At 31.6% G+C, this 12,996-nt stretch overlaps 1 non-coding gene across 1 annotated transcript; it reads left to right on the top strand.

The window, feature by feature from the left end:
• Positions 1–12,632: 12,632 nt before the first annotated feature.
• TRNAG-UCC lies at positions 12,633–12,704 on the top strand. The gene has a single exon. It is a non-coding gene; the product is annotated as a tRNA-Gly (tRNA).
• The last annotated feature ends 292 nt before the right edge of the window (positions 12,705–12,996 follow it).

Here is a 12,996-nt window from a genome sequence, read left to right as displayed (position 1 = left end):
ATTAATTAACATGAGAAAATAATCAACAAAATATATCACTTATTTGTAATTAAAAAAACATTTTACGTGTTTTAAAAAGTTTAAAATATTTATTGATTAATTTAAATATTTTTACCATCTATTTTAGAAAGATTCATCCATATCAATATTTTATCGATATGTTCTATGATAATTTTTGTAAAATTAAGCTCTCAACAATCCCACTGACATTGACATTTAAAATTTGGATAACAAAATACTAGAGAGAGTGTTCATTTAGTTCAATTTCCTCATAAATGTGGAAACTCCGGGTGTATCTAACGATAATAGTTGTAAGCCTATATGCGATGAATAGACTTCTTTAACCATGACATATTTGCTTATTTGAACATAATTTCACTTGACTCTTGATTCCTACTCCTTCCTCGAGGAAGGGGATTAGTAAGCTGAATCTGAATCTAATAAGGGAATGGTAGGCTTGTGGTTTAATTTATTTAGGAAATTTTCACCTCTAACGTTGAAATTATAAATATAAGATGAAAAACAATTAGAATTTATTTAGGCCACGTGAAAATATAATAGATCAATGGAAATAAAAAAAAGTGGGCCTCCGTTTGATTACTTTTAATATTGTTTGCTTGTGCTCTGCATTTGTACCGACACATGGGCCCTACATCTAATTCTATAATGAAATAATGCAAGCTAATTGATGTAAAAGAGTACTCAATCCAATTACACATGAGAATTACGTCATATCGTTATCGTTGCTGCTATAATTACCATTACAGCTACCATTATTGTTACTATTACAGCTAAAAAATTATCAATTTTGACACCTTTATTTTTACTGATACGGTTACCGTTGCCGCTTGAGTCTAAGAGATAGAGGTAACGGTAACAATAAATTTGTCAATCCAATTAAGTTTGTGATTCAAGCTCATTACAATTGATCCATCAATAAAATTTCAATTACGATGACACCAATTTTTATTAGGGTTTGGTAAACCTGAGCTTAATGTATTTAGATTGACTTTAACTACTAGAATAACTAATATTTTATTTAGTGAATTTCAAGGAAGTTTATTATTAATTTGAATTGATTTATCATTATTTTGTAATTTTAATTTATTTGAAAAGTATTTTGAATTGAATTATTGAAAGAACTAGTCCAGTGAATTTGTGATTTATATAATTCGTTGAATTAGAATTGCCGCAAAGACGGGGATTGTATTCAGTCAACAAAACATGTAATTTTAGGGATATTCCTTTTTGTTGAATTTCTTCAACTCAAGAATAAGCTAAGTTTTCTGCTGGCTATAATATAAACGGTGTTGAACGGGAACTATGGGGGTCGGGTCAAAGTAAGAAATTTTATTGTTTTATTATATATATATATATTTAAATATAAAAAAATAAATCAAAATATTTACAAAATATTAATAGGCGCTTCTATCGATGTCTATCAGGGATATTGATAGACATATTTTCAACAGTTTTACCATTTGAAATAATTTCTTTAAAAAAAGTATTAAGTTAATTTCAACGTAAAATTACAAATTTTATTGGTGAATTTTGATTGTTTCTAACTATTTTTTCATTTACATTATTCTATGTTCTTCTTTTCATTTTGCATGATTTTAACAAGTGTTATTTAGGTTGGTTTGTTAACCCTTTCGGTTTTTGTTTTTTATTTTTAAAAATTGAGTCTATTTCCTCTCAATTTTTTACAATGACATACATTTTTCGTAAGTACAATGGTTGTATTCTTAGTTAAATTCCAAAAACAAAAATAAATTTTTAAAAGCTACTTTTTTTTTCAAAATTTAGCTTAGTCTTTGATAAAAAATAGATAACAAAGGAATAAATTTGAAGGTGAAAATAATGTCTATAGACTTAATTTTTAAAAACTAAAACTAAAAACAAAATGGTTATCAAACGGAGTCTTAATTTATTTTTCTATTTTTCTAAAAAAAGGAAATAAGCTTATTAATATTACTTCTATTTATAAATTTTTTTTTGCCTAGTTGTCTATTTTCTACCGAAATATTTAAAAAATCAAGTAAAAATTTGAAAACTAATATATATAATTTTTTTTTCAATTTTGTTTTTGTTTTTAATGTTTGAATAAGAATTTACGAAAAACAAATCTAAATTTCCAAAACAGAAAACTAAAATTGTTATCAACTGAGCGGTCAAAAATGAATGTGGTATGGTGATGAATTAATAAGGATTTAACACAAGATGACCAATGGAGTAAGCTTGGTGAGAACTGGGATAAAATGAAGCAGGGCATGGCAAAAAAATAAAATAAAATGATGTGGCAGATGAACCAAAATATATTTTAAAATAGATAGTCATTAGACTCAACTTCACTTGAGCACATTACAAATACCTTAAGAATATTGAAACACCACCTATTAATACAGTCGTGTGTCTGTAACTGACTCCTCACTGCAAGTCAAACAATGAAAAAATGTCTAGGAATATTATAACCAAACTAAAGAAGACTTGACCAAGTTACCACAGAATGCCTTAGGTTGCAAGGACTTCCAAGTACTCGTGATTTAAAACACTTAAGACCGATAAGGGAGCCAGATCACACGATCCTTCCTTCCAACCTCAATCACTAGCCAATATCGATTGAACTTACTTGTACAGATCAACCAACTATGTAGAGTTAGTATACCAGTCTCAGATCCTATTAGGACAAAGAAAATCATCAACCTGAGTATGAAAGTAGATCTATTTGCATCCAAAATAACCACAGTACAAAACTGTGGGAGTATAAGGCCCCTTTATAACAAAAGGTTAAATCAAACTAAACAAATAACATCAATCACCAATAACTGCATACCAAAAGGCCGTAAACTATCCCAAACCCAAAGGATAGTTTGCAAAAATCAAGGCAAAGGGCTAGTTATACATACTGTCCATATACTCTGATCGTGCAAAGTTCCACCTAGGCAACTTGCAAGGATCCATAATGAATCAAAATAAGCCACACAACTTCATGACAATAACAATATTTTAAGATGGAAGATGCCAATTACCTAAATCGGCCTCACAACACAGACTAAATAAAAAACCACAAATTCGATGAATAAATTTGGTATGATTTAGTTAAAATTAAATCACTATTTGGTCCTTGTATTTAAAATTTAAAATGTGGTTAGAGAGTATTTTTAACAACCTATAAAAAGACTTTGATCGCAAATACTTTCAGAAATGTTTAATAAAAAAAAAAATAGAGAGAAATTATAAATTATTGTTTGGTTTTATCACTCTACAAACATTGGAGTCAATAAGACTCAACTAACCGTTAGCATATAGTCTAAACATAAATTGACATGTACTATTTTTCAAAGTGTAGAAGTTCTCGTATCCAATTATATTATAATTTGAACTAATAGCTTTGACTTTCTTAAAAAAACAAGTTGGGAGTTCTTTTACTTTATTTTTTTCCCAAAGTTTTTTATATTGCTTCCAAACAGCAAAATTAAAGATGATATACATATTATGGGAAGTGTTTTTAGGTTTTATTCCCACAATATTTAGGAAGGGTCTCAATCCTTAGCATTAAAGTTCTACTTCAAGTGGAGAAAGGAGAGAAGAAGGCAGCTATCATATGCATTAATAATAATTTTGTTAAATGAACAATTGGAGGTGATGCTATAGCAACTTGGTGGCAAATGAAAGGAGATAGTCCCAAAAAAAAAATTGAGGCCCATCTTTAATCAAAACCCTTTGAATTAATAATTGAGACACCCATTTTTCTGTGGTCAAAGAGAAAATACATTATACTTGGTCCCCTTTTGACTCTCCCTCTCTAATTGTTGTGCTTTTAAGAATTACGTTCTCCAACCTACCAGCCATGTGTTGTAATTATAACCTCATTTTTAAACTTATGACGGTGTATATTGAGGATTCATATCGAAAAAATGTTTATTTCTCTCATTATCAATTAATTTTAAGATGAAATCTCATGTTTATCTAACATAGTATCATAGCCTATAGAACTTAAATCGATAATCAATTCTACAAAATTTAAAAACATCCAACTAGTAAATCTAGAAAAACATCATTTTGAAGAAGCTTATTGAAGATCTCACGTTGAAAGTATGAGGAGACGTCATAATCTTTATATGATGAGTGCATTCTTATTTTTCCTATTGACAATTAATTTTAAGATGAAATCTTATGTTTATCTAAAACAATCATATAGAGAAACGAGAGCTTCCATAAATGGTTGCATTTTATATATTATATAATGGTTGTAGTGTATTAAGAGTAAATCAAGGATAAACATATGGTATGGAAACTAATCCATTTTGCAAGTGAGACCAAAAACCATCACCATTTGGGTATTGGTTCCTTGCCTAACTCCCAAATCTGGTTTGTTTCTTGGAACGAGTTCGTTCCATGGAGTTACGAGAAGAATGGATTTAACACAACTATAAGAAAATTCTATCATAGACTTTTTATAATGTTTTTGGAAAGTCATGACAGCCCATGTTATTAAAAATTCAGGACTTTTGATAGCATCTTTGTTAGCTTCCACATTTGTCTTGAATGATTCACTTAATACCTATTTTCTATGGCTTGGCAAGAGAGGACTGGCATAAGCACTTAAAGGAGTTTCATATCGTGTGCGATGGCATGAGACCGCACAACGTGATGGAGGAGTAGATGAATCTGAGAGCCTTCTCATTCTCCCCTCAAGGACAACGCCAAAGATTAGTTTTACTACCTTTCAGCTAGATTAGTGATCACATGGGTTGAAATGAAGAATCAGTTCCTAGAAAATTCTTTCCCATCTTCAGAGCAGCAAGGATAAGGAAAGAGATATATTGCATCACCCATAATGGAGGGGAGACCCTACACGAGTATCGAGAGGGCTTCAAATGCCTCTATGGTAGTTTTTCACATCATTAGATCTCTGGCGCGCTCCTTCAAAAGAACCTAAGAAGTGCTTTTCCTACCTTCGGATTTGGAGCTAATATTTTTAGTTTGTGTGATTTGACGTGCTTCATTTAGTTAATTTCAGGAAATTGAGTCACGAGAGGAAGTCAAGTTTATTTGGATAAAAATTGGTGCAAATGTCTAAAAATAAGGATCCTAAGACCATCCAATGCAAAGAGAAGGGAGGGAACAAGATCAATAATTGTTAAATACTAAAAATAGGAGAGCGTAAGCTTGAAGCGTAGCTACGCTACCCCGTTATGCTACAGACTCGAGAGCTATGATACAGGGGAGTGTACCTAAACTACCTTTGAGTGTAGCGACACTCCAGATTGAGGCAAAGCATAGCAATGCTACTATGTAGTGTAATTACGCTACGGGTGCTGCTTCAAAATAGGTCTGCTACCAACTACTGAAAGGGGGACATTCTATGAGATTTTTAACCTAACTGAGAGAGAGGCATCTAGAGAATCAAGTCATTGTTGAGACTGTTTCGAAACTCAACAACAAAAGTTTGAGAGATCGGCATCGTGTCACAATGACGATAAAGGGAGATTACATCATCTATTTCTCTATCTTTCTTGTTTTCCATTGTGATTTTCTGTTTTAGAACTTTTGTTTTTAGGAACATGAGTAGCTAAACCTCTCAATTCTAGGATATTGTTATTGCTATGAATTTACTTGATTAGACTATTGACGTTTGATTCGATTGTATGGTGATTAAACTTTAATTCCTCCATGTGAATCCATTTGTTTGATTCGCCATTAAACAAATGTACGTTAGGCTGATTTTTCTACTCATGAGAGAGAAGTTTGGCTGGAATTGAGTGATTAATTTATTATTCAATAATGCATGAGAATGATTAGAGAATAATAGGGACCAAAATTGAAAGAACATAATACGACATGATTATAACAATTGGGAAGAAATTCAATTTGGTATAATTATGATAAAACGGGTTGAGTTTGAAAAAGGATATCCTGATTATAGACATCTAGGCTCATTCAATCTAAACAATTGATTCACTCGTTAATAGTTGATTGGAATTTTATAGCGAAACAACACCCTAGATCCATTATCTCATCGAATTGTTGGTTTTGCTTTTTTATTTAATTAAATTGCAACAACGAACCTTACTTGTTGATTGTCCAAATAAGATTAGCTCGTAAATAACAATAGCCAACAAAAAATTCTTTAGATCCAATCTCTAAGGATGATATTCCATTCAAGATTTATTACTATGATACGTACACTTGCGTACTTATCAAGTTTTTGGTACTGTTGTCGATGATTGAAAATATAATTTTTGTTTAATATTGTGAAAACGAAGCTAGACTTAATTTGGATTGTATTTTATTTTATTTTTAATATTTGTCTAAAATATTCGGTGTATGCGACAAAATCGTTAATCTAATATTTTGCCTTGGATCTATAAATTGAACGAACATTGAGAAGAGTCAAAAGGAATTTGAGAATAGAATTTGCAACAATAGGAGAACAAGTGAATGCAAGGACCATTTAAGATTATTCCAGCTGGCTAGAGATCACTGAAATTTCAATAAATACAAACAATTTCAAATTAAAGCCTGTTTAATTCAAATGGTGTGAGATAGTGCATTCAGAGGAACACTGAATGAGGATTCACATATATAGATTCGTGATTTCCTAGAGATTTGTGGATAGGTAAAATTAAATGGGGTCTCTAGCAATGCTATTTGTTTAAAATTGTTTCCATTTTCTTTGTAAGATAAGGCAAAAGATTGGTTGTAGTCACTTGCACCAGCAAGCATAACCACCTAGGATGAATTGGCTCAAGCCTTCCTCAACAAATTATTTTTGCCATCAAAGATGAATAGGTTGAGGATTAAGATTGGAACATAAGCATAGAGAGGATGAGCAATTGTTCGAGACTTGGGAGAGATATAAGGAATTATTGCGAAAGTGTCCCTAGCATGGATACCATGGTCGGCTCCAAACCTAATTTTTTTACAATGGACTGACCAATACAACAAAATATATTAGACATTACAACACCTCTTCTCTAAGACCGCCAACGAAACTCGAGATTGCTTGAGGATATGGCTGAAACCAATTATAATTCGCCAGCAGAACAGTCCACATTCAAAGTGGCAGGGATCTATGAGATCGATGAGGTAAATTCATTAAAAACACAATTGGCTTCCTTAACTAATACATTAGTCATTTGTTTATAGGAACACAACCATCAATTGTATCGATGGGAGCTCGCAATGCAAACCCATCGTGGGAGATACCTGATTCTGAATAGGCCAATTATGTGCATCAATCCAATCAATTTCAAAGATCACACCAGTCTTCTCAGTTTCTCTCCTATCAAACACATCAACTACCCACTACCATCCAAGTTTGCATTATAATGAGAACTTTTCATACGCTAATACCAAAAATGTTTTGCGAGCTCCTCTAGGTTTTTCGGCTTCTCAACCGCATGCTAAGAAGAAACCATCTAGGGAGGAATTACTTGGGGAATTTATTAAGGAACCAAGGAGTAGGACAAACTTCTTGGAGAACACTGTAACGAGCCATGGGAAAGCCATCCAAAATATTGAAGTTCAGCTTAGCCAGATGGTGACTGAAATAAATACCCTACAAAAGAGCAGTTTCGCTAGCTATACCGAGAAGAACCCCCGGGAAGAATACAAGTAATAACTTTGAGAAGTGGGAGGAATGTTTTGAATTCAGTGGTGAATGAGAAAGAGAAAGTCACAGTAGAACCTGGGATTGATGAAAGAAAAGAAAAAGTTGGGAAAAGTGCTGACAGGAAAAAGGGTGAAGTTTCTGTATCACCTAATTTAAGAAGTAATTCTAATTCCTTACTTACTATTCTTAATAGCATCCCTTATCCCCAATACTTTAAAACAAATAAATTGAATGAACAGTTTAAATGTTTTTAGAGCTTTTCAAAAAACTTCACATTAATATTCTGTTTGATGATACTTCGGAATAGATGCCAAATTATGTGAAGTTCATGAAGGACATGTTGTGAAATAAGAAAAATTTTGAAAAATTTAAGATTGTGAGTTTGACATAGGAGTGTGGTGCCATTCTGCAAAAGAAGCTACCTCAGAAATTGAAGGACCCAGGTAGCTTCACAATCCCTTGTACCATAGGAAATGTATCGATAAGTAAAGCTCTTTGTGATTTGGGAGCCTCAATAAATTTTGACTCTGTTATCTTTGTACAGGAAATTGAATATAGAGAAAGTGCAGCCGACGACTATATCACTTCAACTAGCATATCGTTCTCTTATTTACCCTCGAGGTATAGTTGAGGACATGTTAGTTAAAGTTTATAAGTTTATTTTTCCAGCATATTTTGTTGTGTTGGATATGAAGAAGGACACGGAAGTCATGGTCATCTTGGGATGACCATTTTTGCCACAGGTAAGGCCTTGATTGATATCCAAGAAGGTAAGCTTGTACTAAGAGTAGATGATGAAGTGGTAAAATTTAACATCTTCCGATCTCTGAAATTTGCTGATCCTGAAAATACTTGCCATAGGAAAGATGGATTAGATAGTGAATTTGATGTTAAATTAGGGTGCAAAAAATTAGAAGAGCGTCTTGATAAGAAGCATATTTCTACTTGAGTTAAAAATTCTAGTGATTTTCTGTCTTGGAAACATAGTTCTAAGTTGAAGTGTAAATGAATGGAGAAGCATGTCAAAGAAATTGGGGTTAGTCCTGTGAGATCTTCTGAAGATGGTACGTTGAATTTTCTTGATTATGTCCATAAATGAGATGTCGAGGATTAACAAGGAAAAGTTGAATTATATATATACTGGCAATTGCAATACCACTAATTATTTATACAAATGCTAGTGTGGGCAAGGATTGTTGTGCTTCAATGCAAGAAATAGTAAAACCACCTTGGGATCTTGCTTGATTTGTGAGCCCTGTCTAGCTAAAGACATTAAAACTAGTGCTTCCTAGGAAGCAACCCATGTGTTTTCAATTTTTATTGGGTTTTTTTTTTTTTTTTTTTTGAATAAGTTTAGTAGGAGCTCTCTCATGATGGTATGGTTCATTGATTTGCAGGATTATTCTCATGGTAGGGTAAATTTCAGTACAAGTTCACTAGCGAGAGTTCATAGATCCCCGCTTATGTCTAGGCTTGTATCACTCTTTTGTTGTGTGATTGGTTTTAATTTTCTTTCATTAGGGACAATGTTTAATCTTAAATTTGGGGTGGGGGTGTACTTGTTGTGTTTAACTTACGCTGCTAAGCATGCTAATTGGGGATTATTGTCTTATACATGTTAATCTTTGAATTGGCTGGATTTTGGATAGATTTTTCCTCTTTGAGTGCTAAAATATGATTGCCCTTAATTGTGAATCTGATGAGTATGCGATGATTATGATTGCCTGTAAGTTATTTTTTATATGTATATTAGATGATTTGCTGTGGAAATATGATGGTATACTCCTGAATTAAGTTTTCTTTAAGTCCCTCTTTGAATCGCTTTCATATTTGAGCACATAGCCTTTTTTCTGTTAAGTTCCTTTTATTAAGCTTGCATTTACTTGAATTAATCAGGTTGTCACTTCGAAAGGTCCTTAAATGAGTTAGAAACTTCTTTATGTATTGTTTAGTTCTAATACTAGATTAGTGGGAAAAAATAGAAGATTAAAAAGAATAATATAAAGTAAAATGAAATAGAAAAAGAATGGGAATAATCTAAAAAAAGATTATTCCTCCTTCCTATTATAGATTAGGCACTTCGATTAAGACATTTTTCGTAGTTAGATGTCATTCATGAAACTCATATGGCAAGCCAAAATGAAGGTAGTGTGTCATAAGAAGTTCTTCTTTTGTTTGAAAAAAAAAAGAGAAAAAAAAAAAAAGAAAGAATAAATGTCAATCTAGTGATCCTTTTGCTACATGAATGATAAAGAAAATTCTGCTAACTTTCATTGAATCAAAGTATGGGAAAAAGTAAAAATATTCATTTAAAGTCATGAAAAAATATTAGGACTTAAATAAATGGGCTTGCACACACACCCGTGAGGGACGATAAGATTTCGCCTTGAAATTTGTTAATGAAAAAATGTGCATGAAATGTTTCTTCTAATGGATCAAATGAATTTATTTGGAATGATGAGATTTTGAATCATTTGCCTACTTGTTTAAATTCCTATTGTCTTATTCTTTCTTTGCTCGAGACTAGCAAAGCTTCAAATTTGGGGTGGTGAAAAGCACCTGAAAAGTGCTTTTCTTACTTGGAATTTTGAGCTAATATTGTTAGCTTGTGTGATTTGACCTGGTGGATTTAGTTAATTTTAGAAAATTGAGTCACCAGAGAAAGTCGAGCCTATTTGGATAAAAACTGGTACAAATGTCTAAAAATAAGGACCCAAGGACCATCCAATGCAAAGAGAAGAGAATGAGCAAGATCAACAATTACTAAGTGCTAAAAACAAGGGAGCACAAGGCTGGAGCATAGTTATGTTGCCCCGAAACGCTGCATAGCTAAGAGCTATGTTACAGAGGAGCGTAGCTACACTACCTTCGAGCTTAGCAACTCTCTAGATTAATGCTCATGTTCGTCTCATAAATCAGTGTAGTAACGCTATGGGCGCTGCTTTAAAATAGGTCTGTTACCAACTGCTGAAGGGGTGGACATTCTATGAGATTTTAGACCTAATTGAGAAAGAGCCATCTAGAGAATCAAACCACTGTTGAGACTATTCTAGAACTCAACAAAAAAAATTTGAAACATCGAGATCGTGTCCCAATGACGGTGAAATGAGATTACATCATCTATTTCTTTATCTTTCTTATTCCTCATGATGATTTTCTGTTTTAGATCTTTTATTTTTAGGAATATGAGTAGCTAAACCTCTCAATTCTAGGATGTTGTTATTGTTATGGATTTACTTGATTAGACTATTGACCTATGAATTGATTGTATGGTGATTGAACTTTAATTCCTCCATGTGAATCTATTTGTTTGATTGGCCACTAAACAAATGTATGTTGGGCTGATTTTTCTGCTCGTGAGAGAGAAATTTAGTTGGAACTGAGTGATTAATCTGTTATTTAATAATGCATGAAAATGATTACAGAATAATGGGGGTTGAAATTGAAGGAACATAATGCGGCATGATTATAACAATTAAGAAGAGATTTAATTTTGTATAGTTATGTGGCATGATTATAACAATTACAAATATATGTATGTATATATATATATGTATACACACATATATATATGGGAGTCAAAATTGAAGATGTACAATTAAGTTACAAATTTTGACCAAAGTTTGGGCTTGGCCCATTTGTCTTAGGTTATTGGTCACTAATATACATACATACATACATACATACGTATATATATAAAGATAATTGCACCTGGAAGCATTTTTAGGAATTATAACCAAGTATATAACATCATTTTAAAAAAAATTACAAATATAGTGAAGTCTATCAGCAATAGACTTCTATCGTTGATAGACTCTTACTAATGATATAGTCTATCACTAATAGACTCCTACCAATAATATGGTCTATCATTAATAGACTATTTAAATTTGGCCATATTTGTAATTTTTTTTACATTATGTTATATCTGCTAATACTTTAGGTCTAATGTCTATATTTACAACTGTCCCTACATATAAACATACATACATACATACATACATATATACATACATATATACACTTTTAAATGAGAATGGTGGGAACGTCTGCAAATCAAAAAAAAAAAAAAAAAGAGTGACGACAATATTTGGAGGTGGCCAAAAAAAAAGACGTAGACGGTAACTTCGATTTGGTAGTCTTTTCCTCCGTCTATGTGTGGTCCGTTTAGCAATGAGAATTAAAATACAGAGAGTATTTTCTTCGGGTTTTGGTATATTTCTCTTCTTGTTAATTCCAAGATACCAAATTGTGGTATATGAAATCAAATAGTTCGTGTTGGACTATTTGGAAAAAGATTTGTAGTGCAAGTTTTGAAAAATTGCAATCTTCATCATAGTAGAACCTGCAGTTGTAGAAGATTGGACGTAGTCTCGAATGTAAGACGAATAAGTATATCTTTATGCCATTCTCCTTTTTCCATCTCTTAATTATTGTTATTTTATAATTGTTAATCTTTTTTGCTCTAACCTATGGAAGTAAAAATTAGATATAATTTTATTCTTCCGCATCTAATTTATTTCTTAGTTTAAATTCCCAACAATAAAGACACATTTTTTAATCTAAAGATATTTAGTTTGAAACAAAAAGTAAAATCAATTCAGATGTATTATATTAATGTAGATTATATTTATGAAGAATCCAATTGAATCGAACTGGTTATGCTAATGCGTGATATTTATTTGATCCACATAAAGTTAGATCTAAATAGGTTATCAAATTATATTTGTTAAAAATAAAACTACTCTAATATAATGAGTTGTTTTTCATCAAATCATTCTAAAATTCTTATAATTCATGAGATTAGTTAACAGTGTGTATGACTAAGATCCACTCGGACACCTTTATGAAAGATATAATTTACCATCTTTCCAACAATATTATATCAACACAAAAGAATATGTATAGCTCAAATTTAAGGATGAAAATGATATGAAATCAATTTTTTGTTAAGCAATACTAAATACATTTCTTTTTTATACAATATAATTAAAATTTCATTCTGAACAAACATGCGTTTGTAGTCCAACGGTTAGGATAATTGCCTTCCAAGCAATAGACCCGGGTTCGACTCCCGGCAAACGCATTTCTATCTTTTTTTCCTTTTATTTTTAACAAAATCCTTATTATAACCGAAGATTAAACTAGGTTTGACATTGATTTTATGAATTAATATGTATTGACTTCAATATCTATAGCTTTATTTGGCAATAAAAACAACTTAATTATTAATTTACATGATCTTTAGTAGGCTAAACTATAGAAATATCCTCAATTTTGTACTTTGTTACAAAAGTAACCTTGAACTTTTAAAAGTTTCATTAATACCCTTAAACTTTTTAAAAAGATTAAAATTATCTTTATCATTAATTTTTTTC

The sequence above is a fragment of the Benincasa hispida genome, chromosome 2 (genome assembly GCF_009727055.1).
Source record: "Benincasa hispida cultivar B227 chromosome 2, ASM972705v1, whole genome shotgun sequence".
Lineage (NCBI taxonomy): Eukaryota > Viridiplantae > Streptophyta > Magnoliopsida > Cucurbitales > Cucurbitaceae > Benincasa > Benincasa hispida.
This window is presented reverse-complemented; position numbering and strand designations above follow the sequence as displayed.